Here is a 26,515-nt window from a genome sequence, read left to right on the forward strand (position 1 = left end):
CCACATGGTTGTGAAAGGGAGTTGTTATATTTGGTTGTTCTCTGTGGCATATCTCTGTGAATTTTTTAAAAAAAAAGGAAAGAAAGAAATCTAGCTACCATCTAGATAGTGGAGAAACAAAAAGTAATGTTCGTATCTTTTTCTAAGAAAAATTATTGCTAAAATAATAATCATAATAACATCTCCCTTTGTCTATCTTTATTAAAAATTAGAATGACTCACTTATAATTTAGACAAATACTTATACTGATGTACTTATCTTAGAATATGTATTTTATTGGATAATATAGAATACTCAAAAAACATGAATTAAGATAGACTTAATTTTTTGTAATTGAAAGTTACTAAACTCCAAAAACTTTTTAATATTAAGGAACTCAATGCACTTTGCTTGATCATGGAGCAACATGACTTTTTAAAAAGAAAATTCACCTGAATTTATGTAGCCAAACAAATTATTGACCATTACTAGAAATTATCTCTTTTTTTTCACTCGGAGCATTTTCACTTCCTCTTTGTAAAATTACTTTCACAACATATGGTCTATTATTTTCACTATCCTTGATGCAATCATATCTTTCATCCTGTAATAATAAATTGATTTAGAAAAGAGTCAAACTTAGGCAACTATTACTAATAAGAAAGGTGGTCAACTGGGAACTAACCTTTTGTGTTCAAGGAGGTTTGTGACTATAAAACCCTGAGGCTGATCTCAAATATTCTTTCAACTCTAAAATGTGCCTTGATATTCCCTATCTCAGATTATCTTTTGCAACTTGTCCATTCAGAGGGCAACTTCAAAAGAGGAGTGTCAAATGCTTTATAGCGATGACAACATTGTTAAGTTTCATGAAGAGCCTCATGAGGGTGCCATTTTGAAAGGTAATCACATGTCACACATGACTGTAGAGAAAAATTGTCAGTCCCATCACTTCCTAGACACATATTTACCTAAGCTTTAGACGTTTTCCTTTTATCAAGTGAAATACTGAATGGGCTAAATTGTAGCCAAATCCTACACCCTTTCATTCAAAACAACCTCCCCTTACTCTCCCTCTTCCTCTTTATTTTGGTGGTCCCTGCCATGATCTAACTCAGGCTTTGGCAACTGTGGGGAGGGGGCTACAGATATTAAACATTAAAGGCTTGGTGAACCAAGAGGCAAAATTGAGGATATAATGCTAGTACTTATATGACACAAGAAAAGCCCTGGCCTGGCCTGCCTTGTTTGCCTGTGGGATATTCTAGGTAATGGAGAAGCTTTGTGATAAGTTTCTGTCTAAAGAAAACTTTCCTTGGATGACGGAGTAAGCCAAGGATAGGCATCCTAGCGGGCAATGGTGTAGGTGGCTGCCATGGTCAATTTCACTGTCTGCTCAAAGACATTCAGATACAGTGCAGCCATCTCAACTTGGAAAGCAGCCCAGAGGTAAAGCCACCCCTAGGCTGAGATTCTGACATTTGGTGCCCTCAGTTGCCAACAGCAGAGTTTCCAATGTACAGGTGGAAACTGACATGGACCCTGGGAGAGTGGCAAGGTGTGACCGAGAAGGCAGTTGCTAGATATGGAGGAGTAATGGGGATGGACTCCCTTCTCCCCATACCTTCCACCTGCCCCTTGGTCTCCATGGCTCTTAGTACTGGCTCGCTGGAGGAGTGACCACAGGCAGTACACAAAGAGGCTCCCTTTGGCCCATTCATGGTTTAGACTTTAGATGATCACTTGTCTACAATACTTATTTCTAAATCCCAAGAAGGAGCTATCTTTCCAGGAAATAGGCTTTTCTGTGGCAGATAGACAATAGGCATAAAAAGATCTTGCATCCTCAGGTACCTGTTTGGGCACTTAGTTGCTATTTCATCCAGTAACTTATTCTTAGGTCTATCCCAAATCATTTTTAGCAATTCCTCATATTCTCCCTCAGTTCAGCAGAAAAATAAAAAAGTCCCAAATTTCTTTATTAGTAATGAATTCTATGAAAACTATCAGGTAGTTCTGCACTCCTTTCCTAGAGGCTAAAGAGTGCGGCACTAGAGCACAGGGGTCAGTGCACCAGAGACTGTGGGACAGAACTGGCCACCTCGCTCCGATTTTATGGCCCACAGCTAAGAATGATTTTTACATTTTTAAATGGTTGGAAAGAAATCCAAAGAAAAATACTATTTTGTGACACATGAAAATTTATGAAATTCAAATTGTAGTGTCCATAAATAAAGTTTTATTGGAACACAGCCATGCTTATCATTTGCATATTATCTATGGCTGCTTTTCACTAAACGGCAGAGTTGAGTAGTTGCGACAGAGACCGTATGGCCTGCAAAGCCTAAAATATTTACTATCTGGCCCTATACAGAAAATAAAATTCTGTTTGAAAGTATGTCTCCAAAATCAGACTGTCTGTGTTCAATCCCTCTTCACCGTTTTTAGTACTGCATCCTCTTGGACAATTTACTTAACCTCTTCTTGCTTCAATTCTTTCATCTATGAAACAGGAATATAATAGCACCAACTTCATAGATTGGTGTGAAGAATAAATGCATTCATCTATGTAAGCAACTTAGACCAGAGACTGGCTCATAGTAAGCATTCAGTAATATTAGCTGCTTTTATTGTATTTTTCTGAAATTGGATTTTATTTGTATAAATATGGATAATAATGAAATGAATATGATCTTTGAAAATATAAGAAACAGTCAGATGGCAAAAGATTTTGCACTTTTTGCGTGGAGTGCTTTGCTGTTTTCTGCACAAATAAGAAATGCTATTTGGAACTATACATTTTGTCCAGGGACATGGAAGACACCTTGACTCCTTCTATAAGCTGTAAGTTTACTTTCTTTGAAACAGAAGTACCTTAAAAAGATCACTTTCTTTGTTAAAATAATTGACAATCGTACAGTTGTTTGTATTGTAATAGCAACTCTGTATGCTCAATTATATTAAACTAGAGGCCCAGTGCACAAAATTCAGGGGGTCCTTCAGCCCGGCCTGTACCCTCTGGCAGTCCAGGAGTCCTTGGGAGATGTCCGACTGACAGCTTAGGCCCGCTTCCCTGGGAGCCGTCAGTTGGACATCCTTAGTGCTGCCTAAAGGCAGGAGAGGCTTCCACCACCACTGCTGCGTTAGCCAGCCTTGAGCTCGTCTTCTAGCTGAGTAGCACTCCTCCTGTGGGATCACACTGACCACCAGGGGGCAGCTCTTGCATTGAGCGTCTGCCCCCTGGTGGTCAGTGCATGTCATAGCAACCAATCATTTTGCAGTTTGGTCAATTTGCATGTTAGCCTTTTATTATACAGGAAGGTTCTATTGAGCCTAATAAACAAAATCAACATACAGAAATCAGTTGCATTTTATACACTAACAACAAACTATCTGAAAGACAAATTAAGAAAGCAATCTCATTTACAATTGCATTAAAATACTTAAAAAATAAATTTAACTGAGGAGTTGAAAGACCTGTACACTATAAGACTTTGATGAAAGAGAATAAAGGTGACACAAATAAATGGAAAAATATCCTGTATTCTTGAATTGGAAGAATTTATATTGTGAAAATGTACATACTACTAGACGCCATCTACAGATTCAATGCAATCCCTATCAAAATTAAAATGGTATTTTTCACAGAAATGTAAAAAAACTATCCTAAAATGTGTATGGAACCACAAAAGACTCCAAATATCCAAAGCAGTTCTGAGATAGAAGAGCAAAGCTGGAGGCATCACATTTACCTAGTTCAAGCTATGTTACAAAGCTATAATAAATTGGTACTGACATAAAAACAGGCACATAGGTCAATGGAACCAATGCATATACAATCCACTGATATTTCACAAGGGAGCCAAAAACACATAATGGAGAAAGAATAGTCTCTTCAATAAATGTTGTTGGGAAATATTTTCAAACCATATATTTGATAAGTGGTTAATATCCAAACTATACAAAGAACTCATATAACTTAGTAGCAAAGAAGAAAATAATCCAGATTAAAAATGGACAAATGACCTGAATAGACATTTTTCCAAAGCAGACACACAAATGACCAATAGGTATATGAAAAGGTGCTCAACATCATTAATCAGGGAAATGCAAATCAAAACCACAATGAGCTATTATCTCACACCTGTTAAAATCACTATCATCAAGAAGACAAGAGATAAATGTGGAGAAAAGGGAATCCTTGTCCACTATTGATGGAATGTGAATTGTTTCAGCCACTGTGAAAAACAGTATGATAGTTTTTCAAAAAATTAAAAGTTGAACTATGATATGACCTAGCAATTCCACTCATGGGCATATACCTAATGAAACTGAAATCAGTATTCAAAGATGACCTATGCAGCATATTTATATATAACCAAAATAAGGAAGCAACCTAAATGTCCTCCAATGAATGAATGAAGAAAATATTATTCAGTTATAAAAGAGGAAGGAATCCTGCCATTTGCAACAACATGGATGAGCCTAGAGGACGTTGTGCTAAGTGAAATGTCAGACAGAGAAAGAAAAAAGAAAAGCTGATTTCATAGACAGAATAGAATGGTGGATACCAGGGTTTTGGAGAGAAAGGTGACACAGGTCAAAACATACAATTTTTCAGTTATAAGAAGGGTAAGTTCTGAGGATCTAATGTACAGCATCATGACTATAGTTAATAATATGTATACTTAAAGTTACTGAGAGTAGATCTTTATATATATATATAAACCATATATTTGATAAACTTTGGCTGCACATTAGAATCACCTGGGAATCTTTTTAAAATCCTGATTTCTGGGCCTCATCCTCCAGAAATTCTGTTTCTTTGTTACTAATGTTGTGGCCCCATCCTATAACAAAGAAACAAAGAATATATATATATATTTCAGAGAGGAAGGGGGAGGGAAAGAGAGATAGAAACATCAATGATGAGAGAGAATCATTGATTGGCTGCCTCCTGCACTACCCCCAATGTGGGTTGAGCCCACAATCTGGGCATGTGCCCTGACAGGGAATTGAACCTCCTGGTTCATAGGTCAAAACTCAACCACTGAGCAACACTGGCTCGGCCTGAGAGTATAATTATCTTAATCTTGGTAGTAATTTCCCAATCTATCTGTCTATGGATCAATAACTTATTGACCTATCAATAGATATATCATCAAGTTATAAACTTTAAATATATGTGTTAATTATTTATTAATACATTTAAAATATTTCTTTATCATAAAATTAGAAAACGTACTATTTTTTTCTATTTTAACAAAGCAACTAACTCAGTGTACTGAATTATATTCAAAGAGTTTTTACTGAGCCTAGTAAAGGTGTGAACCACAATTCATCTTTAGAACCTGCTATTCTTTCCTTTATCAACATACTTGTCTTGTATAGTCTAATGTTCATTAGTCCCACCCATGGGATAAAATAATGACTGAATAATGAATTGTAAATTAGCTTTTTTTCTTATAACTGACATCAGAAATTATAAAAAAGATTTGAAAATTTTCAAGGCATTCTAAATGGAAAATATTGTCAGTATATAAATTATAAAACTCCTGGTCAACTCTTATATTGAACTTGGAATTCATAACTACAGAACTTTCCAGTAGGAGAAACATAACCATTAATTAACTCAACAACTATTTATTGCATACCACATAGCCAATACTGCCATGGAAACTTGTAACTTTGTAGTTCTGAAATGGAACTAAATCAGTGGCTCTCAACTTTGGCTGCACATTAGAATCACCTGGGAATCTTTTTAAAATCCTGATTTCTGGGCCTCATCCTCCAGAAATTCTGTTTCTTTGTTACTAATGTTGTGGCCCCATCCTATAACAAAGAAACAAAATTTCCAGAGGATGAGGCCCAGAAATCAGGATTTTAAAAAGATTACCAGATGATTCTAATGTGCAGCCAAAGTTGAGAACCACTGAACTAAATAATTCTGATTGACATATCTCAAAGTTTCATCCAGTCTGTCCTGTCAAGAATTGCAGACTAGCCCAGCTAGCATGGCTCAGTTGTTGACACTGACCTATGAACCAGGAGGTCATTGTTTGATTCCGTCAGGGCACATGCCCGGTTGTGGGCTCGATTCCCACCGTGGGGCATGTAGGAGGCAGCTGATCAGTGATTCTCTCTTATCCATTGATGTTTCTACCTCTCCCTCTCCCTTCCTCTCTGAAATCAATAAAAATATATTTTTTAAAAAGAATTGCATACTAACCTTCCCAAAACCTTTTCTTGTTCAAAACGTTTTGTTTCTCACAATTCACTAGATCAAGTGCAAACTTGTTAACCTGGCAGTTAGACCTTTTCATTATCTGACTCACGACTTTTTCCTTTGTCACCTCATTGCCACACATACCCTCTTAAACTTTGTTTCAGAAAAACTCATCTGCTTTGCATCCTCTAATCACTGTTTGCTTCTCCACCTCTGTCCTTGAAAAAGACTCAAAAATATGAACAATAAAGTGGCAATAGATACACATCTATCAACAATTGAATCTAAAAAACAAAATAAACAAACAAGCACAGCAGAAACAGACTCATAGATACAGAGAACATTTTGGGTGAAAAAGGTGAAGGGATTAAGAAGTACAAATTGGTATAGAATAATCATGGGGATGTAAAGTACAGCTTAGGGAATATAGTCAATAATCTATAATAAAAGCATAATGTACTAATTAGACTGGATGACCTTCCAGATGAAGCAGGGGCTGAGAGGGAAGCCCAGGTCCCAGGTGGCTATTGGTGGCCGAAGGGAAGCCCAGTCCCGGGTCCCAGGACTCCAGGTGCCAGAGGGAAGCTGGTGCCGGCAGCCAGGGGAAGGAAGGCCTACTCTTGCACGAATTTCGTGTATCAGGCCTCTAGTATTATAATAACTATGTATGGTGTCAGGTGGGTATGAGATTTATTAGGAAGATCACTTAGTAAGTTACATAATGTCTAATCATGAAACTAATATAATATTGTATGTCAACTTAATTGAAAAATAAAAAATTATTTTTTGGAAAGACTGCTGGCCACATCACTCCCTGGCTGAGAGCACCCTGCCCAGCAGAGACCTCCAGGCAGAGTAAGAGCTGAGGGTGGGCTGGGCCCACTGGCGGGGCAGGGGGTGTGGCAGCACTCTGGCCTGCCAGAAAGTTTCACAGGTGTTGTCTGCATGTGGATCTACAGCTGGCTTGCTAGACCATGACCATATTCCGTATCCTCAGAGAGCTGAGCCACCTCCTGGTCGTGATCTTGCTCCTAGGAAAGATCTGTAAGACCAAATACTGCACAGGCATCTCTGAGAAGAGCCAGATCCTTTCACTCGCCACCAGGTATCTGGACCTGTTCATCAACTTCATCGTCAACAGTCATGAGGTGGTTTTCTTCTCTGTGCCTCTGTCACAGTGTACATGATCTATGAGAAGTTTTGAAAACTTTTGACAGTGAGAATACACATTCTACCTAGAGTTTCTTCTGGTCTCTGTCATTGGCCTGTCCTTCCTTGAGAACTCCCCTGGAGAACCTCTGGACTTTCTCCATCCAGCTGGAATCAGCGGCCATCCTGCCCCAGCTCTTCATACTCAGCAAGACTGGAGAGGCCGAGACCATTACTTCTTGCTACCTGGTATTTCTTGGGCTGTACCTGGCACTTTACCTAGCTAACTGGATCAGGTGGTACCAGACAGAGAATCTTTATGGCTAAATGATAGCAGTGTCTGAAGTGGTACAAACCATCCTCTATTGTGCCTTCTTTTACATACTGGTATATGTGACCAAAGTACTTAAAGGAGAGAAGATAAGTTTTCCAATGTAATTTGAGGGCCCTTGAAGAACAAGGACACTAATCAAACTATTTGAAATGTCCTACTGAGTGACTTACACCTGACTCAGACCAAATGTTAAAATTAAAGCCAGAAAAATGTTTAGTGTGGATGGATTTCAACAAAGTCTTGATCATCCCACCTAGAGAAAACTTCATCAATAACACCTCCTTTATAGTGGTAATGAAAAACATGTGCCAATTACATAAACATGGTGCCATACAATGTCAATAGGAACACCAAGAAACCTTAGGTGCCTAACTCACAAATGGAAAAAAAAAAAAGACTACTTTAAAAGGGAATGAAAATTGGCTAGTATCCATAGAAAACTCTGTTTTACATTTCTACTATATGATCAAAGCATAAATGGGGTTTTATTCTTTCTCTGAGAGTTTTTGTCCCCTCTCTAGTATGACACTTGACTAGTGTGCCACTCAACCTTTTGACTATGATACTAAGGGACTAAATCTTAATCAAATAGTTCACAGTGACTCCTGGAACTGTTTCTGTCTTACCTAAACTGTCTTTTATATTTGAAACATTTTTTTTCTTTCCTTGCTTACTTAATACTCATGGTTGTTATAAGCCATTCTTCTTTAAATTTCAAGCTTTAACTGTATTACACTAGTTAAAGTTTATTGAATGCTTTCAACATTCAAAGTCTGCCAGACCAGAAGCTTCCTGAGGAAAAGGACCATCTTGTCAAGTTCTGTATCTTCAGTAGAAAGAGACTCACTAATATTATTAAATCAATGCATCCTATCTTCTCTCTAAAAGCTTTCACCACCAACCCCCTCAAATTTTATTTAATCAAATATTATTTAAGGGCTAATTTGCCTAGACAAGCACTATGCTAATATATATATGTGTGTGTGTGTATATATATTATATATAATATATATAATATATGTTATATATTTTATATATATTATATATATATAATATATATACATATATATAAAAGGGAATATGCTAATAGCCGAGCATCACTACCACTCAAGAGGAGCTGCATCACGACCTCTCAGGAGAAGCTGCATGCACAGATGGGCAGGAGGGGACTGAGTGCCACCCCGACCCCAGCGGCCACAGGGAGGTTGGGGCTGGGGGTGGGCCGGAGTGGAGACACAACACACAGGAGCGTCTGCCCCCACCCCAGTGTATACAACATGGTGGCCAGCGCTACATGGGTCAGGCGCAGGTCCCAGCCCCCCACGGGGTGCCTCCTCACATGATGGGAGGCGGGGCGCCTCCTTGTGTGATTTCAATTGTGTGCTGGGCCTCTAGTATGTATATATGTATATATGTATATATATGTATATATATGTATATATCTTATATATATATATATAGCCTAATATGCTAATTGTCCCTCCAAACGTTTGACCAGTTGCTATGATGTGCACTGACCACCAGGGGGCAGATGCTCTGACTGGTAGGTTAGCTTGCTGCTGGGGTCCGGCCGATCGGTACTGGGCAATATGGTCCGGACGTGCCCTGGAGTCCTCCCACGGTTCCTCCCTGGCCCAGATTGTGCACCAGTGGGGTTCCTCGGCCTGGCCTGCACCCTCTTGCAATCCAGGAACCCTCAGGAAATGTCAGAGAGCCAGTTTCAGCCCAATCCCCACAGGCCAGGCTGAGGGACCCCACCAGCTCATGAATCTGTGCACCGGGCCTCTAGTAATAATCTATACTAATAAAAGGGTAATATGCTAAATAGACTGGACATCTTCCAGACGTCCTCTGGACAAAGCCATGGTGGCGGGGCCGAGGCAGAGGTGGTTAGGGGTGATCAGGCTGGCAGGTGAGAGCAGTTAGGGCAATCAGGCTGGCAGGGGAGAGCAGTTAGGGCAATCAGGCCAGCAGGCAGGTGAGCGGTTAGGAGCCAGTGGTCCCAGATTGTGAGAGGGATGTCTGACTGTCGGTTTAGGCCCGATCCTTGTGGGCCTAAACCGGCAGTCGGACATCCCGTAAGGGGTTCTGGATTGGAGGGGGTGCAGTCCAGGATGAGGGACCCCCCCCCCATGCATGAATTTCGTGCACCTGTCCTCTAGTCTATATAATAAAAGTCTAAGTGACCATTACAGAGGAATGACCAGAACAACCGGTCACTATAATGAGCACTGATCACCAGGGAGCAGATGCTCAATGCAGGAGCTGTCCCCTGGTGGTCAGTGCACTCCCACAGAGGAAGCACCACTCAGAAGCCGGGCTCATGGCTGGTGAGTGCAGTGGTGGTGGCGGGAGCCTCTTTTGCCTCCACAGCAGTGCTAAGGAGCAGTGAGCCAAGCATTAAGGAGCCTGCCACTAAGGAGCAGCGAGCCGAGTGGTAAGGAATGAGCAGGCAGGTGGTAAGGACTGAGGGGTCCCGGACTGTGAAAGGGCTGAGGGACCCCCCCTTAGTGCAGGAATTTCATGCACCAGGCCTCTATCCTATATAATAAAAGCCTAATATGAAAATCGATCAAATGGTGGAACAACCTGTTGTTATGACATGCACTGACCACCAGAGGGGCAGACGCTCAACACAAGAGCTGCCCCCAGCCCACAGGCCCCAGGCTAGCCAAGGTGGGTGCCAGCAGGGGCCCCCCAATCACCCCACTGGTCACCCCACAGAACGGCCCTGATCGCCGGCCAGGCCTAGGGACCCTACCTGTGCACAAATTTCGTGCATTGGGCCTCTAGTATAAAGATAAAAACAAACATTGAAAGAATTACTTTAACACTATATTTTTACATAGCTAATGGGAGTATAAAGATTTCTTTCCCCATGTTTCAAGATTTTATTTTCACATTCATAATAATTCTGACAGAGCCTTCTGGCTATGCACAATTTCAAAAAGTATTTGTATTATTCTACCTGCAACATCTGGAGGTCAGGGACCAGTTTTTCCATCTTTGAATTACCTACAGTTCTTATTCCAGTACTTTGTATGTAGTTGATGCCAAATAAATGTTTTTTTCTAGCTAAACTAAGCAACTTAAACAATAAAAATCATTAACACATACACAGCCCTTACATTATAAATGTATATTGCCAAATTTCATACTTAGTAGTCACATATACAACTTCAGCTTATGTTTGTGATTTATGTTTTCCATGTTGGTTATTGTTATTGTTATTTTACACAAACAGTGAGTGAGAATTATGCCTTCAAAACCCTAAATTCTATGTCTAGGTTAGACTTGTCAGTAGATGCACCATTGCCCACAGTACACAACATATTATTCTCCATATCGCAGCCCCGAGCTGAACTTTATCAGAATCTAATTCCAGAGCAGACTGTTCCCATCTCACTCTCTCCATTTTGGTTACAAGTGATGATTTATAGAACAGACCTTAACTCAGTCATATTGATCTGCCTCTTGTGGTTATTATGATGGAGTCAAATTTTACTGCATTTTTAAGATTAAGATTCTTTGTAGCCCTATCAAGTTTCCAACTACTACTTTCAATGGCTTTGATTCAGTGTAATTTCCTTTTTTTACAGCAATGGTCTTACATGCTTAAAAGAGAAATAGAATACCTAGGGAGTGACATTTTAAGTAAATGAAGGTCTTTATTAGAAATAAAAACAATTGTGTCAGCCCAAGCTGATACATGGGTTGCACTTCTGGATGTGATCATAATTCATTTTTTTAAATGATTTTATATTAGTGTATCCTGGCATTTACAAGGAGGGAAGATGGTAGTTGCGAATTTGCATATAAACAAAATTTAACACAAAGCTAAGCTTGTTTCACTGTATTTTATTTTAATGAACTATATTAAATTTTTAATTTGGGAAAAACATCTCTGCAAATTATCTGTTTCTGAATCAGATCCCCAAGCTGCTAGCCCTCTCTAACCAAGAGGCTTCTTATACTCTACTAAAGTGGTGGGGGTCATTAGAGGGAATCTTTCTCATTCCCCAGTGGCTTCCCTTAAAAACATTTTTAGCCCTAACAGGTTTGGCTCAATGGATAGAGTGTCAGCCTGCGGACTGAAGGATCCCAGGTTCGATTCCGGTCAAGGGCACATCCCCTGTAAGGGGTGTGCAGGAGGCAGCTGATCGATGTTTCTCTCTCGTCGATTTTTCTAACTCTCTATCCCTCTCCCTTCCTCTCTGTAAAAAATCAATAAAATATATTTTAAAAAAACAAAAACATTTTTATATACCTACTCCCTTTAGTCTCAAAAACGTGTCCCTCCTTCTTGTAATGGTTATACCCTCTACTTATGCTCTTAATCTGCCCCCTGTTCAGTTTCTTCCCCTGTAATTTCCCATCTCTGCCTTGTCTGCAAGCTATCTTATCCAGTGAAAATCCCTATTTTTGCAAAGAACATGCCTATGAGGATGTCTTCCTTTTAGATTACTTCTATAAGATGAATTCCCAGAAGTGAGCTCACTGAGTCAGTATCAGAGTCAGGTGGTAGGCAAGAAGTCGATGAAGCTAACCGAGACAAAATTGTTTATTGTATAGGGAAAACTAACATGAGCATAAAAGAAGCCTTTGGGATAAAAATCTTTCTATGTTGCTCGCTCTTCTGTTTTTACACTTACACTTTCTCAAAAACATCAGCTGTTGACACTCTTATTGTGATGGAGGAGTTAGGGGAGGCAGCTTTCCTGTGCATTGGGGGAATGTTTAACAGCATCTCTGTCTGATCTCTAGTTACTAGAGGCCAGTCATAAGCAAACTCCTTCCAACCTGTAACAATCTATAATGTCTGGAAATATGTCCAGGGGACACACCACTACACTACATTCTTTAAGTCAGCGGTTCTCAACCTGTGGGTCACGACCCCTTTGGGGGTTGAACGACCCTTTCACAGGGGTCGCCTAAGACCATCAGAAAACACATATATTATTACATATTGTTTTTTGTGATTAATCACTATGCCTTAATTATGTTCAATTTGTAACAATGAAATTGGGGGTCACCACAACATGAAGAACTGTATTAAAGGGTCGCAGCATTAGGAAGGTTGAGAACCCCTGCTTTAAGTGGAAATCTGCACCCTTTATTCCTCCTTCAATGGGCAGTGTGAACATCACCATTATTGTTAAAGGAAGAGAAGCACCGAAAAGAAGTTAACCCACAAATATAACAGCTTAAATGCTAACAAGCTTTGTGGAGTTTGTGATGAATAACTATTTTCAGATTGTATTTCAGCCCTTTATATTAAAATGCTCTATCAGTGCAAAATAACAGAGTTGCTGTAGGCTGCCACCCAGCTGCTCATTTCCCTGTCAAAAGCTGTTTCTCTTCAGAGGTAATCTGGTAAGAGGCAACTTGCCTGAAAGAGTACTGGTGGATGAAAAAAAAGAACTCACATACACACATGAATACATTATTGCTCAAAAAAAATAATGCATGTTGGTATAAAGGCCAGTGTGAAGTTATTGGATCAAACTGTAGAAGATGAAAATTTTAAAGTTTTTTAAAAGGAATTTTAAAGTACTGAAAATAAATTTTTTTGGAATTTTGCAACAATAGTGGCTGAATTCCAAGGAAATGTAGTCCTATCAACAAACTTTTGAATAAGAGCTTCTCGTGTACAGGGATCTGATTTTATTTACCTTTGAATATCAGAGCCATGAAAAGGAAAGGTAGTCAATATACATTTATTGTGTTGAATGTCATCTGGCCATTCCCAAATCGATGACCTACAAGATTTTTCATTTGAATACTTACTTTTGCAGCTCTCCCTGCCTGTTGAGCAGTTTGAGGTCCCTCTGCCCTTTTATTTTCAATGTGAACTATATTTCTCCTAACACAGTTCCTTCTTTAGACATCTATAGTTTTATGGCAAATCTGTTTACCCAACTAACCAGGAATAAAATTTCAGGTGATGTTGATTTTTTTATAGTCAATTCCTTTGTCTTGTTTCTCCTATAAACTTACTATCAGATCTATTTCTACGGTGGTACAAAGGAAAGCTAGATAGACAGGGACTGGGACCATGGTGGGGGAGGGAATAAAACCGGGGACCCAAATTAGGTTCTTGGGTTGATGGCAGGAGACGCACTCCCTGTGTCCACGTGGCTATGACCATGTGGGCCTCCAAACATGGACTCTTAGGATTTTATTAGCTTGGATGCTGAACTACTCGCGACTGTAACAGGAAAGGAAGCTCTAGATGCTAGCCTGCTCCTGGAACCCCAGCTGCACCTTTTCCAGGACTGGCTCCTCTCAATAAATTTCAGTTCCACCAACCATTTTTGTCCCTGACTTCATTCTTCGGTTTCACAAGACAGTGAACTTGGACTCAAAATCCCCCACTTTTCAGTTTCTACCATCCTAATCATAATGTGTTATCATGGAAGTTCATGGCCCTGGCCTCTAACCATGAGCAGTGAGAGCCTGAGCAAGCCTCTAGGTGTCTTTGTACATTAGTTTCTCCCTGAAAAGTAAAGAGGCTGCACCTCACCCATGTTTTACAAACAGCAAGTCACCGCCTATTAGGAAATCTTAAATATAATGTGTTCCCATCAGCATTTTCTAAAATTTAAAAAGAATGCAGCAAAGAAATGTCAAATGTCAGCATAAACACTAAGGATAAATACTGTCCTGTTAAACTTTGTTTTGTATGTATGTATGTGTAGATAAAACACATTTCTTTTTTTTTCATATATTTTTATTGATTTCAGAGAGGAAGAGAGAGATAGAAGCATCAATGAGAGAGACTCATGGATCAGCTGACCCCTACTGAGGATCGAGCCTGCAACCCAGGCATGTGCCCCAACTGGGAATTGAACCGTGACCTCTTAGTTCATAGCTGGATGCTCAACCACTGAGCCATGCCAGCCGGGCTAAAACACATTTCTTAACTATGGCTTACAGGTTTGTCGGTTTGTTTATTTGTTTGTTTGTTTGTTTATTTGTTTGTTTAAAAAGCTTGAAAGCCCTGCACTAGATGATTTGAAGGTCCTTCCATTTATAAATCATATTATTTTGTTCTGGGTCTTTACTATTTCATGCATAGATTATTTCAACAGCCTTTTAACTATTCTGTCTGCTTGGAGTCTCTTCCCCTTCCAATCCATCACATCCACTACTGCTGAACTGCTCTGAAGTAGCTTTTTCCAAGTTTAATTCCCAGGCTTAAAACCCTTAAGACACTTCCCTTTGGAAGAACGTCCCCATACTTAGTTTAAAATAAAGAGTTCTCCCTATCTGAGCCCATTCTGTCTTTGTAACCTTATCTTCCTCTGTCCTATATGAGCTCTGGGTTCCATCAAATATCTCCACTTATTATCTTCTGGCATCCTTTCCAAATTGCTGCACATAAAACTTGTCCCATTGACTTTTTCCAGCTTGGAATACCTTTTTTCCTTTACTCCATGTATCCTACATTTATTTTTCCAGATAAATTCATTTATTCAAGTTTTTAAAAGACTTGGGAATATTTTGATCAAAATTATTTTATGATTTAATTAATTTAAATAGAACTGAAAGCTTTAGCATATTAATTACTCTTACCTACAAACAATAAATGTCTTTCTAGTTTTCAAGATTTCATTAAGTCCTTAGGCTGTGTTTTAATTTTTTCTTCATATATATTCCAGGAAATCACCTTGTGTTTGTCAAGCACTTAATAAATATTTTTAATGGCAACTTTATTAATTTTAATGATGAATTAGTACCTCTGTTGGGAAAGAGCCAATCTTTATTTTAATTTATTCAACTTAATGGTAAGATTAAACGTGCTGGTGCTTAAAAAAATGGGAGACAGAAAAACTTGGTAAAAACAAGCAGGAAATCCAAAAATCTAATCTAATCTTTTCTGATATCACCACTGACTTGCTCTTCATAAAGTTTTTTTATTTGTTTTTCTGATTTCCTTTTCTTACCACATGTTTAAACTTTTTATTAGACCTATTTGTTTCTTCTTTAATGCTCCTTAATTAAAAGTAGGCTTCTGTGACATGCTGGCAGTAGGCTCCCAACTTTTCAAGCCAGATTAGATGACCCGGGGAAGACATCAGTGCTGATGATTTGGGGGGTCTTGGAGCAGTCCCTCAGTAAGCACCATGCATAACTCTTCCCCGCCTGGGTCAGAAGTTTAAAACTGAGGTACAGATGGAAGCCCAGATATCACACTTGTTATGGACAGAGCGTCTAGTGGAATGATTTTTCACAGGCTCAATTCAATTTGGAGTGGGATTGAACTCCACTTTTATTTTTCCAGCTTGCCATGGAACTGTGTTCCACTTACCCTCATTATAAAAAAGGAAAAAGACTATGGCATTATCACAGGAGCCCACACGCAGGAAGTCCATCTTAGAGGATTTTTTAACTTTTGAATCTTGTGGTTGTAAAATCCATTATCATCCGATTGCATAAAAATAACATATAAATGTTATAGACCATAAAGCTTTGAAGTGTGGTTGTAAATTATATAAGCATATCTGTACATATACATATTCATGTTGAGATGCATTCAAATGATGAAAAATATTCTTTGCTCCATTGCTGCAGTGAGTTTCCATTCTAAAATATGTTCTGGAGACATCGGCAGTGTCTCCTCTCTTTGCGAATGACAAATGCGAGAAGGCAACTTTGGAAATTACATTGCGATGTAATCATCCATATTGTGTATTGTGGATAAAATTGATTAGAATAATATTGAAACTCCCCCCAAGGGACTCTACAATTATAAGTCAAGTCCCAAATGGAAAAGGTTTTTTGAAAAGTTGGCAGATGTCTTAATGAAAATGAAGCATTACAGTAATATATTAGGGCAATATGTTCATTATTGACAAGCAAATCACTAAACTATATAAATTACTGGGTTAGACAGGCAGAATTACTTTTCTTTCAGCAAATGGTTAATCAAATATTACTGTTAAATGCTCATTTGTTTAGGTTTTTGATATGCATATTAACAGACAAATAATTGACCTTTACTGAGAGCTCCAAGTTGGCTTTCAATACTGAAAATCCAAATATTGGAATTTACGTCTATTAAGAACCAAATTCTCCCACAAGATTGAACTCCACCGTTGATAGTCCACAGTAGAATATATAAGACCACCAAGATTTTGTATTTCCCCTTAATACACAGGTTTACTTGGCATTTCTGTTTCCCTTTTTTCATGTTTTTGTTTTTAAGCAGCCTTTCTTGGAAAAAACACACAACAGCATTGGAATAAATCCTTGAGGAACAGATAGAGCTACTTAACAAGAGAGATAATTACATAGCACCATTCCACATGCTGGGGGGTTGGAGATGATTTTAAAGTTTGCTTCTGCATTTCTTTCCAAGGACTTGGCCAAGCACAGAGGCTCCATATATACCAGCAACGAGGGCAAATTTATTCTAATAGATATTTATTTCAAGAACAGGAATCTTTCTGTTTCATATTGCACATGAATATTAAATAAAGTACCTGCTGGCAACTACACAATATTTTAGCCTCTAATTTTAAAAGTACACTGTATTTTAATGCCTATTTTTAAACAGATATCAATTTTTATGGAGCAGTACATGAGTTGTTGATGGATAAATCACCCAAGCATGGTTAAAGAGAGCCTAATCTCCAGCTGGTACCAGATCCATTTAATTGTATCTTCTGACCTCACCTCACCTGAGCCTGCATTAAAATCATAATACAGTTCAAGTGTAAAAATGATATACTGTTTGTTCGCCCTGTTTATAAAGGGGCAAACATACAGTTAAATTCATATGTTTAAAATTAGTGTAGTCATTTGAAAAGGTTGAGTTAGATCAAACTGCCTCTCAGCGTTTTCTATGCCCTTTGTTATTCAAATGACTAGGCCTCCATCACCAGATGAGAGAGGCTGTTAAGAAAGTTGTAGCAGCTTTTCCTGGATACCCAGAAGATCAAACAAAGCTTTCAAGCATCATTTAATAATGGAACAGTCCGTGTTTTTTTTTTTAATGTGTTCAGCAGGCAATAGGACAGAAATTTTGGAGTGTTTGAAGTCCTTACAAATGCAGTTAATATTTTGCAATGGTGTAAACAGTGGCCCTTGAGTTATCTCTTTTTTTATTAGGGTAAATGTTGTCTTTAGATTCTGTGGCACTTTTATTTTCATAAATTACAGTCATTAAGTATTTTGTCTGTCTTAAGAGCCAGTGTGCTTTTTGTTTTGTAAAGTGCTGCTCCAGCCAGACCTATATTGATCTTCACAATGTTTCCAAACACTGAATTGAGAAAATTGAAAATGGCATTGCTTTTGAATTCTGATTCAAAGAAACCATTACTCATCTGAAGTAACATTTATCGAGAGCTTTCTGTGTGCCAGACAGACTTGAGTCCCCACAACGTATAGTGCACTAAACGGCATATCTTCCACTCTCCCAAGAAAGGACCTTGTCTGTCTTATTCACCATTAAATATTTAGGGGCCTACAGTGGTGCCTAGGAGGAAGGAGATGCCCAATGGGTAGGTATAGAATCAATGAATCAATCAATGAATAAATGCATTATCTCATTGAGTCTTTATACTTATCCTTTGCAGTAGGACAGATGTTTATTCCCATTTTATAAATGAGGAAAGTAAAGTTCAGAGAAGTTAAGTAAATTGCCCAGGATTACATCAATTTAGTATCAGAGCCAGATTTTGTAGATGTGTCTTTCTGATTCTGGAGTGCATGCTATGGACTAAGATAATAGTTCAGTCACAGTGGTTCTCAAACTTTGACGTACATACATCAGAACTCCTAACAAGCTGGTGAAATCCAGATTACTACCTCAACTGCTCCACACAATTTCTTATTTAGTAAGTCTGAAATAATGTGCAGAATTTGTTTTTTTTAACAGGTTCCCGGGTAAGGTTTCTGATGCTGGACCACGATTTGAGAAACACTGGCCCTGTGATCCTGAGTCTTCCCAGTACAATAAATAAAATAAAATAAAATAATGTTCAGATCTACTTTTGTCTGTGATAGTTATAATCATTGGTTTTAAAACAAGTGTTTTCTATAAGTTACAATACAGATTTTTTCCCATATCCATCCCTACTCCCCAAGAGTTCACTGCAGTATGTATAACTGGTTTTAAACAAGAATTGCATTGCCCATTTTGATTGATCTGATGGATGCGAATCTCTTTCCTGAATTAATTTTTACCATTTTCCAGAGAATTTTTGCCAAATTTTTATCTCTCAGAACTTACACAGTGTCAGGTTGACTTCAGAATAATAAAAATTCACCCAACATCCAGAGAGAGGAAACTCAAGGTCAGAATGTTATAGTTAGTCTCTTACTTTGTCCAAAAAGACGAAAAACAAACAAACTAAGCACAGTACTATATTAACTCTTCTGGAAACATTTGCTGAATGGTGAACTTATGCGAGTTGAAAGGCTGAATTTAATGTCCTGGAAAGATCTGTGGGAGTATTTTCTAGATGTGGAATTGCAGTAGGACTTTGATCTTTTCTCTCAAGTGTAGCCAGGTCTCTGGGAGGACCAAAATAATCTATTTCTTACCATGAATTTTTCTTAGACCCTTAAGGTAAGTCAGGGTTAATTGTTAATTGAGTTATCATAGATCTATCCCCTGATGTCAGTTCTCCCCAGCACACACCACAGCCCTCACTCCTCTCTCCTAAATGCCTGCAAGCACATCCTAATGGTTCTGCATCTCAGGACCAGCCCCTGCCAGTCTTTCGACATAAGCCTGTCATTTAGTTTTCAAGCTGCATGTCTGATGATAGCATCCCCTTGATCAATAGCTATTTGTCACATCATAACAACTTGGAGTAGGATTCATGCTTGTAAACTTTGTCCTAGAAGACCCCTTATGGTTTTTCTGCTTCCTATAGCTCTCTTCTCCCAGCACCTCTTTCTGATGTGCCTTCATCTGTCCAGCCTCACTGAAACTCTTGCAGACCCACCACTGCCTCATCTGTTTAGGCATCTGTACCTCTTTCTTCTACGTGGAAAACTCTTTCCACAGCCCACATACCTGAAAATATACAGCTTTAGTCTACTTATTTCCTACTCAATCTTCAAAACATACTCTAAGTGCCATTTCCTGCATGTCCATTCCTGACTGCTTCTCTGACTTAAAATTATTGCCTCTTGCTTCAACAGCACCCTTGAATATTTCTCCCGGAGGACCTGGCACTCTTTACTCCTTTGGCAGTTTACTTGTCTGTCTCCTCTTCTGGACTATATAGTCCATGAGACAGTACCAGATCTTCTTATATAATTGCAAATTCCCAATACTGGTAGAGTGTTGAGATCCTTATAGAGATTCTAAAATTATTTTTTTGTGAATAAATGAAAGAAGAAAGAAAGAAAAGAAAGAGAATAAAAAGGAAGGAAAGAAGGGAGGGGAAAAAGAAGGAGAGGGAAAGAGAAAAACAGATACAGAGATAGTGATAGAGACCAAAAAAAAGGCAAAGACACGGGGGGGGGGCGGGGAAGGGAGTGATTAAGAATCTCCAGATGGCTGTCAGGTAGCTTGTGTATTTATTCCTTGGCAAAACCCTATGCTACAGAGGGAAGGATGCTAGATATGGAATACCTCCTCGAGCAACTCTGAATTACTGATCACTCACCTGTAAAATAACAAACCTATTATTTCAGTAGGAAATTTGTTGATTAGTCACTTTGGATGGAAAAAGAAAATAAATAAAATATACCTTAAGATATAGATTATGTTTTTTCTTTATTAACCTATAGCATTTAAAGTGTTGAAAAGACCTCAACCCTAGTAAACATTCACCTCTTATTCTTTGTGTTTCATCAGAGTTTTTATATAGTAACCAATGTTCTAAGTAATTATGAATCTAAATAATCTAGGTGGTATGAGTTTATTTCGGCTATTACATAAGGTATCACCTCCTTAAACTAGTGATGGGGAAACTGTAAAGAAGAGTCTCCACCAGTTACTGATTTTCAGCTTTCAACCAGTGATCTTTTTTCAAACAAAAGTTGCTTAAAGTAAATATAAAAAACTTGTAAATATTTAATCTATAAAACTGATTGAAGTGGCATAGTTTTGACTGACTGAAATGATAGTGGAGGTGGGAAGGGACTGGAGTATTGATTATCACCCTCTTGGTGCTATCCCTCAGACCCTACTATTGGGGTGCTGAGGACTACTTGGAGCTCAGTTTGAAAACAATTGTGTCAAACCCAATGCCCTAAAAAAAAAGGAAAGTGATACCCAGTGGTTTGTACATCTTGGCAAATTAGTGGTATTGCTGGGTGGGATCAGAACATGGGCCCTCTGTTTTCCATACCAATATCTGTACCGTGGCATCCACGTATATTCTTAGGGCTAATTTGGGTTTAGTACAATAATCAAAGGATTTTTTAAACCCCATAAAAGAACCCTGCTTACTTTTTCTTCTTCCCATCTTCTAACGAAACATCACTCCATGAGTAAGTGTACAGTTAGGCTCTTTACACAGATGATTTATGGTTCTTGTGTCGTATGGATTTAGGTTTTCATTTTCAAGAAATGTTATTAGTGATTAACCACCCAAAATTCTTACATTATATCTTTGAAAAGATTCCAGCTATTGTCACATTTGTGGCCATGGGCAAAGCCTTCAATGGGATTTCTGGAACACCAGAAGTAGAGCTGTAAGTAAAGCAAGGGTTCTGTGTTGAAAGGTCACTTTTAATCTATTGCTTTGAAATAAATAGCACATAGAAAGGACAGGTGGTGAAAAATTCCATGACCAAGGAAAAGAAGTCTTTTTTAAGTGCTTATGTTTTTCCAAAAACATTTCAACCTTACCTGTCATTAAAATATCATCTTATAAGGCCAACTGGATTGTGTTTTCAGATCTATGACTTTTCTCTCTCATTGTTGAGGTAAATTTACTGTGAGATGTAATGTCTCCTGTAAAGAGAAATCATATCTTCTAAATATGTTCATAATACTAGAAAAAAGATAATTGTATCACAAATATTCAGGGTTAATTTTAGAAAATTTGAGCAAATGCTCAAAATTCGATGGTGAATCTTTATATTTGTCACTTCACATTTGTCAAGCTCAAGAATTAGCCATGACTTCTAGAAGTTTGAAAAGTGTTTGGAATGATAGGATCAGATCATGCCTAACCCATTTTGTGGAAGCCACCAGTCCTTGTTAATATCTATATATATAGAAAAGCTTAAGCTATGACACGCACTGACCCAGACCTTGCTGCTGAGGCCCTGACAGCCCCAAATCTGGTTCATCTGGACCCCAGACCCAGACAGGAAGGAGGAGGGAGCCCGATTCCTTGTGGAATCAGCCATTGGTTAGCTTGCTGCTGAGGCCAACCTCCTATGGTCCCTCCCCCTGGCTGGCCAGCCTCCCCCCCCTCCCCGCCATTGGCCCTAATCACCGGCCAGGCCGAGGGACCCCACCCGTGCACGAATTTGTGCACTGGGCCTCTAGTGTGCTAATAATGACACTTAAAGTGTACATGATATGCCAGGCAGATCTGAGTGGTTTCATACTTTTAACTCATTTAATCTTCAACAAACTATGCAAGTTAAGTGCTATTACTTCCCAATTTGAAGAAAAATTAATCTGAAGCACACAGTTTATGTAATTTCCCAGTATTGCATAGTAATGAAGTACTTGATCCAAGGCACTCAGAGGGCTATGCTAACATTTTTAAACATTATGTTACAGGGTCTCTATTGCTGACATTGGGCAGGACCCCTTTAGAAGGATGACAGGTTGATAAAAACTCCTTGAGAAACTTCATTCCCCCAAACAACACTCTTGACTGAATGACCTAAAAACTTTACGTGACAATACTTATGGGCTCTAATGACTCAACGATCCATAAACCAGCCACTGAAATGTATTTCTTTGAGTACTCCTTCTAGCCTTCCTCTCTTCCCTTGAACTTTTAAAATTGTTTGGTCTTGACATAGTGATTTATGACTTGTCTTATATTTCCTATTTGTAACATCTAAAAAAGCAGGGATAATGTCTTATTTATAGTTCTAATCTCTGCTTTATCAGGCACCATGTTTGACTGATATTGGAAACACTATTCTGTCCTTATCCTCCACTAAATTTTCCAGTAGAATCAAGGAACACTACATTCCCAGGGCTGGTGGTATGCTGGTAACTGTTTAACGACCTGCACTCTGGAAGAATTTGTTTAAACTCTACTTGAAGCATTTGCCAATTCCAATGGTGTAAATACTATTACCACTACCAGTTTCAAGCAACTTACATTATGTCACTGAATGGAGTTATAAAGAGATGCTAGTAATGGGCTCTTCTCAGTTGCCAACCAGTGAAAGCTCTAGCACATCACTATTTGGCCATCAAAAAAATGTAAGTCCCGCCTGGCTGGTGTGACTCAGTGGTGCAGTGTCAACCCATGAACCAAGGGATCCCTGGTTTGATTCCCGGTCAGGGCACATGCCTGGGTTGTGGGCTCAAATCCCTGCTGGTGGGTGTGCAGGAGGCAGCCAATCGATGTTTCTCTTTCATTGATGTTCCTATCCTTCTGTCCCTCTCCTTTCCTCTCTCTAAAATCAATAAAGACATAACAAATACATAAGTCCCACTGAGGAAGGTAAAGAAAGCTAAATAAGGGTAGATATGAGTAAATCTTGACTTTAGGGTTTCTGCATAACATCCTCTGTTCCCATGAACCCTCACAAACTACCCTAAGTCTTGGTGAGCTGCTTGCGCCTACTGTTGTCTTCTCAAAAGATCTGAGAAGACCATTCATCAAGGCATTAATCCCCCTCTCTTTCTATTTGTCCAGCTTACCTAGTCAGCTGTAAACTTTGCAAAGGAAGAAATTATTTTATCACTATTTTGTCCCCTGAGTCTGTCACAGAGGAAGCATGAAAATATTATTGAAGAAAAGAATGATACATGAAAAATATTGTTCTAGCACCAGAGATTTGCACCTATTTCTTTATTAGCAAGTAAAGGTCATGAATATCCACCTGGATTTTGGCCTTTAATGCAGAATTTTCCTGCTTTGTTGATTTACAGTTAATCCATAGCATTAGCCTTTAGCATAGTTATTTGTAGTTGGTGGTTAAGTTCTGTGGACTTGTGATTAAGGAGTAATTAATTTTCCATACTTAACATTAATGAAATGTAAAGTAACTACAAATTAGCATTTGCATCTACTTAGCAGCTTGTCTTCATTATATAACAAACAGAAACAAAGTACTTCCAGTCCATCCTGGCCAAAGGTTTGAGAATAGAGTGTAAAGAGTTAGATAAAGAAAGGCAGGCAGGTGAACAGACAAATAAGTAAAAACTAACTTCAATTATTATAAACATATTTACAGAGCTAGATTATCAGTTTGTTTGCAGATATGCTAGATAAGAGAAAAAATTGAATAATGTATCCAACAATTTTAACATAAGCAATATTATTCAAATGAAGACATGGAGGAAGAGGTTATAAAGGAGAATATATCTAGGCCATGAATAAATGCATTAGGCAGCAGGGTTGGTGAATGTTTAGTAGGTTTGGAATAGGTTTTTTACAAAACAAAAAAGCACTCAATTTTTGTGGAGTCTTAAAAATCTTCTGGTGGATGGATTGTGAAGAGTGAGAAAGTTTATTCCCATCTTTTCATTGCTAGCTGTGTTATCAAACATGAAAAGTAGATCTTTGTCATACTACTGTTCAGGGAAAAGTAAAAGAGAGTGACACATGCAGAGGTGGAAGTAGGCAATGAGGAAAGAACAGAAGAGGAAGAAGCAGTGCTAGCAAGCCCAATAAAGGTGTGCATAAGGACTGTCCAGAGCCCCAAACTTCCCGTGGTATTTTGGCTAATTAAGGGAAAAATTGATTCCTCATGGTCATTTTTTTTTACAATTACCCAATTTCCTCCTTAATGTGTATAATTATGTAAATGCCATTATTAATTTATGTTTTTATAAAATACTTTTTAAAAAACATACTGACTTTTACTACAGATAAAATAACAATATTTTATCATCATTTTCTCAAGGAATAAACCAAGATGCTCGTTAAGCACACTTGGTTTTTGCAGGAGAGTCACAGTACATCCAGGAAGAAAATTCTGATAAGTAATTACTTGTTTTTTATTAAAAAGTAAAGTGGGATGGAGCCTCAGACCACTTTTAAAACTTTGGAGAAAGATGATTGCTCCACTTGTGAAAATTTAGTCAAAAAGGGATTTTTTGAGGATCAACGTTTGGGCAATATTTTCTAATAGTTACTTTTAAAAAGAGCAAGTGGCAGCCGCAAATGTCAAACATTGAGATGCACTGAACACTCCTGAAACCAAATTCAGAAGAAAGTATACATTTTCTTCTCTGCTTAATGCTGCTGTATTCGAGGGGAGCGAGGGGTGAGGTGGGGAAGTGCTTGTGTGCACCTGTGCATCTCACTAATTCTATTATCTGTGCTGCTGGATAAATGCAGAGATCTGAACTGTGCATATGTTTGTCTTTGATTTTAGTATTCACTTTCAGACAATATTGCCTTTGCTATTTAGAATTTTTAAATACCATTCTATTTTAGTGAGTTTTTCCAGATACTAAGCATTTGTGGTTTGGGCACTAAATTACATTTTTTTTTTACTTTAATAAGTTCGTTTAGACTTTTTAAGAATATCTTAAAACCCTTGCCTTCTTGAGCAGAGTAGAGTCTTTCTTTGATTCTTTTCATTGGGATCATCAATGGCATTTACTGTTTGATTCTGTCTTACAATGAGGCCTTCAAGGCTCACTAAGTGTACTGGGGCCTGTGACTCTACACTAAAGGGCCCCACAATGCTATGTGTTCTCAGTTGTTTACTGAAGATTTGGTTGCTGTAATTAAGTCTTCCAGTAGTAGACTTAATTACAGCATTATTATTTGTTCTCTTTTGTTAAGGCCTGAAACTAAATCATCACATTTATCAAAACAGTGCATATAAAAAGTGTAAAGTAGAAGCTTTTTAGTTTACAAATTCTAATAATATCTCATTGCACCTATATTTGGATTCACTTTTAGTTTCTTGGGTATGATTAAAATAAACAAGGCATTTATAATACCCACAACATTATGACTAAAAGTTGCTCAAGTTTCAGTGGGTATACTGTTGGTCTCTTTTTGTCAACTGACATGATGAGGATCTGTGAAAATATCTCAAAGACGGTGCTTTTACTCTCTCTCTCTCTCTCTCTCTCTCTCACTCTCTCTCTCTCTCTCTCATGATTCAGCCATACTACTCACCCACACACACCTCTTGGGCTCTCTCTGATGAGGAAAAATGTTATGTCCAAGCTTTTTTTTTTTTTAGTGATCTGCCCAGGATTCCTCCTGCATTTCAGCCCACATGTATAATGGGGAGCAACAGAGATAAGATCATGATGGAAGTTTTGAGAAAGCTGAAGCTGCTGGCCCTTCTACCACTTTCTCCTCCAGCTACAGTTCCACAGCAGAGAAAGGTGAAGATTCACTAAGCACACCATTTCTTTCAGGCCCTGGGCATTTGAATACAGTTGTAAATATTTTTGTTTCATGTATTTGGTTGAAATCCAACTTACATCACAAATGTCAATACCGAGTTATTTACAGGTAGAGTAACGCTCTCTCTTTTGAGAGTGAAAAGGGGACCATTAATGATAATGAAGTGGAACGCTGCAACAACTTGGAGTTGTCCTGGGCAGACTGGGCTAGTGGTCACCCTACTCAAGTGACAAATGATACCGTGAGTCAAGGTACAGACACTCACCATTCTGAGGACAGGTTTAGTAAGACTGCACAGACTTTCATAATGCAAAAAATGTCCGAATTAAATGTGGCAGTGA

At 38.4% G+C, this 26,515-nt stretch overlaps 1 long non-coding RNA gene and 1 pseudogene across 2 annotated transcripts in view; one reads left to right on the top strand and one right to left on the bottom strand.

Moving 5' to 3' along the window:
- LOC139015686 (uncharacterized) overlaps positions 1 to 26,515 on the bottom strand; it is a 117,198-nt gene that overhangs the window by 50,237 nt on the left and 40,446 nt on the right. The gene's annotated exons all lie outside the window — the stretch shown is intronic.
- LOC139015685 (ER lumen protein-retaining receptor 3 pseudogene) lies at positions 7,181 to 7,793 on the top strand (annotated as a pseudogene).

Source organism: Myotis yumanensis, unplaced genomic scaffold (genome assembly GCF_028538775.1).
Source record: "Myotis yumanensis isolate MYYU_CA2020_CCGP unplaced genomic scaffold, mMyoYum1.0.hap1 SCAF_8, whole genome shotgun sequence".
NCBI lineage: Eukaryota > Metazoa > Chordata > Mammalia > Chiroptera > Vespertilionidae > Myotis > Myotis yumanensis.